Genomic DNA, 6,377 nt, shown 5'->3' on the forward strand with positions numbered 1-6,377 from the left:
GGAGTTCCTGCCTTTTTCTCATGTATTGTGTAGTAGCCGCATCACAAAAGGAAGTTCAGCAGAGAAGAGTCACATTAAAAGAACAACTGCAAATGCTACTGTACACATTGAGAAGTAGATATATTTATTTCTTAAGAAAACAGAGATGAGACTTAGTTGAAATTGTAGAAATATCATAAAAAATGAAAATCATATCTTAAGTATCTCCTTATTGCATATTTAAATTCTTGAAATGAATGTGAAAACTTAAGTAATGCAATCACAATTTAAAGTGTTTTAAAATAACCTCATTTACTTCAACAGTAATTTCCTCATCTATCATCTCAATTACATTTCCATTGCAAATAGCTTTACTTGATGATTTGTAATCAATTTTATATTTATATTGTGATAATAAAAATTAGTGTTTTGATTGCTAAATCACTTAATGCAATAATTTACCTACATAAATTAACATAATTGCTCGGACCAAAACATATTTGTATATATACATTTTATTAAAATGTTGTGCATTTGCAGTGACTTCTAATTTATTGAGGCTGATTGGGTAATGTGATTATACATAAGTGTGTATATGTGTGTATATCTACATGTAAATACATTAATATTAAATTAAGATTACACACATACACACAGTTATGGTCAACACAGAATGAGAACTCAGAAGATTTTTTGACTATTTACTTATATCCTTCCTGAAGCAGATAGATTTAACATTCCAGTAGAAAGCTTTAATGTTGCACTGAGAATAGACTCATTTTACTTTATTGAAAGTAATGAACATATTTATATTTCACCAGGTATTCTTGCAATTCTTTGATGCAATTAAAAAAAAAGTTATAGTAAAATTGATGGTCTAAAAAGTAGTCAAAAATATAATTAAATTGTTAGGTATATTTTTCTTTTATAAAGCAAATAAAATGGTAATCTATCAAAACTTAGAATAATTTGTGTATTTAAATGAAAATTGTTAAAATCAGAGCTTCATACAAATAGGTTCAAAAGAAGGGATGAAATTTTCTTTTTCAAATACTTTAAAACTTGATTTTTCATGGGTCATATCATGAGGGCCTAATGCAGTTAAGAGCTAATACCACGGTCAGTGACTAGTAGACGATAAGTAGCAACTTTTATGTAAAGATTCTTGCCATACAAATGTGCTTTCATGTTTAATGTTCAAATTAATCTTCATAAAAATTAATTCTAAAATATATAATTAGGTAAAATCAATAGTAATATTATCATTGTATTATCCTTGATTAATGAATGATACAAGGTGTTCTGAAAGAGACTCAGCCATTTTTAAGGTTATGTTGATTTTTTTTAAATCACTGAAATTAACATTTATTTTGAAAACTGTACCTTTGTCATTGCTTGATAGCATCTGTACAAGTATTAAGCCATTTAAAGATTGAACTTAATACAGCAAAATTACAGGAGACTTTTTTGTTTTTCTTTTCAGAAATAATTTTGGTGAAAAGAAAATCTTCTTAACACTACATTCCTTAATATACATGAAAAAAATCAAGTTTAAATGCTTTTGATTTTATTAAAGAAAGTATAAAATATTGAATTCTACATTTTAAACACTATTGCTTTACGAATCAATCAAGTCTCTTCATACTGCCAGCATGTTTCCAGTACTTATGTATATATATATATCTTAAATAGTATATATCTTTAAAAAATCTTGAATCCTCCAGTAGTCTGGAACCACTTTTCAATATAGACATTAATAAAACTTCCTGGGTCTTCCCAATTTTTTTTTTCATTTCTTTTCTTCTGGTTTTTTTTTTGTCTTATATCTCTCAGCTATTGTCACAAGTTCCTCTGGGACACTCTGATTTGCTCTTCGCAGAATATTAATTAATTCAGAGTCAACTCTCCAGTCATTTCTAGTGATAAGGGTACTTGACACTTCACTTCTCCTTGGTCTTTCAGTGCATCCTACTCTGTGGACACAGTCTTCAGTGTTCCAAGGAAAATCATAATTATAGACGTGTGACATCAGGGACATCCAGACCTCAGGATGCTAAGTCAGTAGCAATCAATATCCTTACTTTACCTGTTTTAAGATTCTCTAATACTTTCTCCCAACCCTTCTGTCCTCTGTTGCTGTGCAGAGACTCTACTGGTATGTTCAGAGAATCAAGTCACTGGATAAATGATCAGCAACAGCTTTCCAGCTGACAAACACAGTTACTTTTTCTTTTGGAGAAAAGCTTCCTAGAAACCATGGATATGAGACTATTTCTCTTTTTCTGTGGTTAACAATTATATTTTGCTCCACTTCATTTATAACAACTAGATCCAATGTACCAATGTATACAATCATAGGCCCTTTCAAATAAGATTGTGCAAGCTGATGGACAGCATGTGGCCAGGTTGCCCTTGTCAAAATAGTCTGCCTGTCTGGTTGCACATCTAATAAAATCTTCATTATCTGTGGTTTAAATCCCATGTCCAGCATCTTGTCTGCTTCATCTAAAACCAAGTAACTTAGGTTTTTCAGGTTGATGAAGTTATTCATTTGTAGATAGTTCAATCTTCCAGGAGTTGCAATAATAAGACCTTTTGTAAGGGCTTGTATTTGTCCATCTCTGTCTCCACCACCATATATACAAACATTCTCATGGCTTTATGTGAATCCTTAGAACATTCAGCTTCTACTTAAAGAGCTGATTCTTAGTCCCCAGACTAATTATGCCAGGTCCATTCCTTTTATTCCTTAGCTATTGGTTGAGAATCAAGACGAATAAATACTAGCTTAAATAGGACAATGTCTTCCCAGTTCCAATTTAGTCTAGTCCTATAAGAGCTATTCCTTGAAGAACTATTGGCCATGGCTGTGACTGAATTTGCATTGGCTGTTGAAAATCTGCCTTTATTATGTTTTCCATAACTTCAGGATTATATGGAAAGACATCCTCAAATTTACTACAGGTAGGATTGGGGATAGGATGTTTTTCTCCATCTTTCAAGCCACCACAAATTTTATTATAGTTTTCCTTCCCCCAGTTGTCTGTCTGCATTTGTGACATAAGCTTGTTGTTGCTGACTGTATGTGAAAGTTTGTCTTAATTGAAGGTAGATCTGAATCCCATCCCCGCCCAACTACCGTATTACAAGAGCTCCACCCCACCCCCACCACCCACTCCCACTCCTACCCCCCACCACTAGGCCCTCCCAGGCTATGTTGGTTTTATGTAACAATTTATGGCAGGAATTTGTCACCCACTTTCAAAATGACAACTTCCTTGATCTTTAATTTCTCAACTACTGGCAGTTTGTTTCTTTGTATGTTTTATATTTCAAAATAAAACAAAATAGAATTGATTGCATTTTGCTCTCTGCTGCTTATGGTACACTTGAGAACAAATGCTTTCAAATAAAATCATTCTTATTAAATCTTCATGAAAACTATATGCAGTTAGAGGAGGAAAAAGTGAGAAGATGGTCTATTTTGAAAAAAATATAGTAATCATATAACAGACCCCTAATTCTGCAAAGTCTGTGGTCACCAACAAGCAATTTTGTGAAAATCATTAGCCTTCCTTTTCTGTCAGACTCTGTAATATATAAAAAATATTTTGAAAAAATTTTGGAATAGTGATGTAGATAATCAAATATATACAAATTGAACATTTCCTACTTTTTTTGGTATTTTTTATTATCAATTGTAAGTTTATAATACATTTGTGGCCTTTATGCATTTTCCAGAGTATTAGTATTTTGTGTAAATAACTTTTATCACTATGTTATGCCTGTAAAGCTTAACAGGAGTCCATCATGAAACATTTTAAATTATAATGACTATGAATTAATTAAAAATAACTAAATTATAGAACAGGAAAAATTTCACTGACATAAAATGCTACTAAAATGAAAACTATGTTGATTAGCTGCTTTAAAGTCTTCTGAAAATAATTTGAAATATAAAACTATAATACCTATTTCAAAATGGAAAGTTCAACTTCAACATGTACTTACACTTCCTTGCATCACATATAATATTTTGTTGTGGGATAGTTTAGGCATAAATGAATATAAAAATGAAAAGCTGATATAATTGGAAGGATTTGATTTGCATATAATGCAATTACTAAGTATTATGTATGAACCTTTAAGATTAAAATTAGAATACTTACAGAACATTTGATGCCCCCTATGTTTTTCTCAATTGTAAGTACTTCCCACTAAACCACAGGTGATCAATATACTGTATTCCATGTTAAATGTTTTTCATTTTAAAAAATAATATCTCATTTATCCTAAACAATGCATTGCTTATTTTTATTTTCATGTTTTAAGGTTTATAAAAATTGGAAAATTACTTAACGTGTAGCTCTAGACATTATCTTGGTGTTGAGCTATTGTTGATATTTTCATGAGTATAATATTAGGAGACTATTTTACAAATACTGTGATTTAGTCATATTATCTATTGTCAATATTGATAATTGAATTGTTTCTAAGCTTTAACTATTGAAAATATTATTCTGAACACTTTCCTATGGCCACATGGACTGATCAGGTACATATATACATACCTAAGAGTGGAACTGCTGAGTAGTGAGATATGAGTATCTGCTAGGGAAGTCAGGGACACACTGAGTGGTCATTTCCCAGACCTTTCCTACTGCCTTCTTTTCTTCCTATGCAGCTGTTTCAATCTGTTCCCATTTCCAGCCTGGGGAGAGACATTATCTCCAATGGGAAGGCCTGATTGCACAACCCCAAAGAGAGAACCAGCGGCCCCAGCTGCTTATCAGGGCAGGAACGCTGCACAAAGGTTATGTTATACAAACTTTTTGCACAGTGGCAGGATCCCTCCCCGTTGGGTATAAGTACCCGCTATCTGGCAGTATAGACATCTCTCCTCACAGCAGTGACGTGGGGTGTGTGGAGCTGCCCTACGGGGACCGTGGCCCAACAGCTTGGCCTCCCAAACTGAGACTGACCGTGAAGGATTTCTTTCTCTGTTCTTTCAGACCTTCTGTGCTGTGCAAGTAATAAAGCAGTCATTTGCTGAAAGTTTCTGTTGTCCCTAAGACTTGTTCCCACATAGCATATAGCATATAGCAACCCCTGCACAACAGATTCATTTTCACTAGTTTATGAGTGCAGTGAATTAAAATGTAAAAAATCCTGTTCTCTCAGCATCCCGGGCCCTCCTTTCACTTCCCTCAGTGACCATACATGATGCTTCTTCATACAAGATACACAAGTTCTCCCTCTTCTGTCTGCCTCCAGCTGGGATTCATGCCCCAGTGAAAGTCAAATACAAACTTCCCAATCACTCTTCTTGTTTGACCAATTGCTGCAGCTCCACCCATGCAACAGAGTAAATGCGTAGTATCCAGTTCCACTGCAACCTTTGCTCCCTGAAAGCTAGTTTACGTTTGCGCCCACCCTCCTGTCCTGTTTCCTCGTGTGACCCTACCAGGTGTGCTCTCCCTCTCTGCCCCCCTAGGACCTGTGAGTACTAATAAACTTTCCTTGAAAATATTGTTGTATTAGTTAGGGTTCTCTAGAGAAACAGAATCAACAGGGAACACTCACAAATATAAAATTTATAAAAGTGTCTCACATGACCGCAGGAATGCAGAGTCCAAAATCCGCAGGGCAGGCTGTGAGGCCAACGATTCCAATGGAGGGTCTGGATGAGCTCCACAGGAGAGGCCCGCCGCCTGAAACAGGAAGAGAGCCTGTCTCTTCTGAATCCTCCTTAAAAGGCTTCCGGTAATTAGACTGAGCATCACTCATTGCAGAAGACACACTCCCCTTGGCTGATTACAAATGGAATCAGCTGTGGATGCTGCCAACGTGATCATGATCTAATTCTATGAAATGTCCTCATTGCAACAGACAGGCCAGCACTTGCCCAACCAGACAAACAGGTACCACCATTTGGCTGTGTTGACACATGAAGCTGACCATGACAATTGTATTTCAAGGCTGTTGAAGTAGTGTTCATTCACATCCCTTAGAAGTAGATGAAAAACAATCATGGTTCAAAGTCATTGGCAGATAGTAGCTTTACCAGACCTTCAAATCAGAGCCCATGGGATGAGTTCAAATTATCTCAACATAGTTTATATTTTCTTTTCAATAATAACTAATGAGATTGAGTGTACTGTCATGTGTTTGGAAAATACTGCTTGCCCTCACTGCAAAATTGCTATCAATTTCTTTTGCTCATTTTTCTATTGGGCTGTTTCTCATTTTCTTATTGATTTTTAGGTGTTTTTAATAGCACAGATATTACTCCTTTGTTGTCTATACATATGAAAAACTCTTAGTCATAGAGTTTTGTCATGTTCTGTTTATAGCTTAAATAATATTTTTGATGACAAGAAATGTTCAATACAACTCAA

General features: G+C 34.5%; 1 pseudogene; it reads right to left on the bottom strand.

The window, feature by feature from the left end:
- Window positions 1-1,732: 1,732 nt before the first annotated feature.
- On the bottom strand, window positions 1,733-5,025 carry LOC143656456 (putative ATP-dependent RNA helicase DDX43; annotated as a pseudogene).
- Between the last annotated feature and the right edge of the window lie 1,352 nt (window positions 5,026-6,377).

The sequence above is a fragment of the Tamandua tetradactyla genome, chromosome 14 (genome assembly GCF_023851605.1).
Source record: "Tamandua tetradactyla isolate mTamTet1 chromosome 14, mTamTet1.pri, whole genome shotgun sequence".
Lineage (NCBI taxonomy): Eukaryota > Metazoa > Chordata > Mammalia > Pilosa > Myrmecophagidae > Tamandua > Tamandua tetradactyla.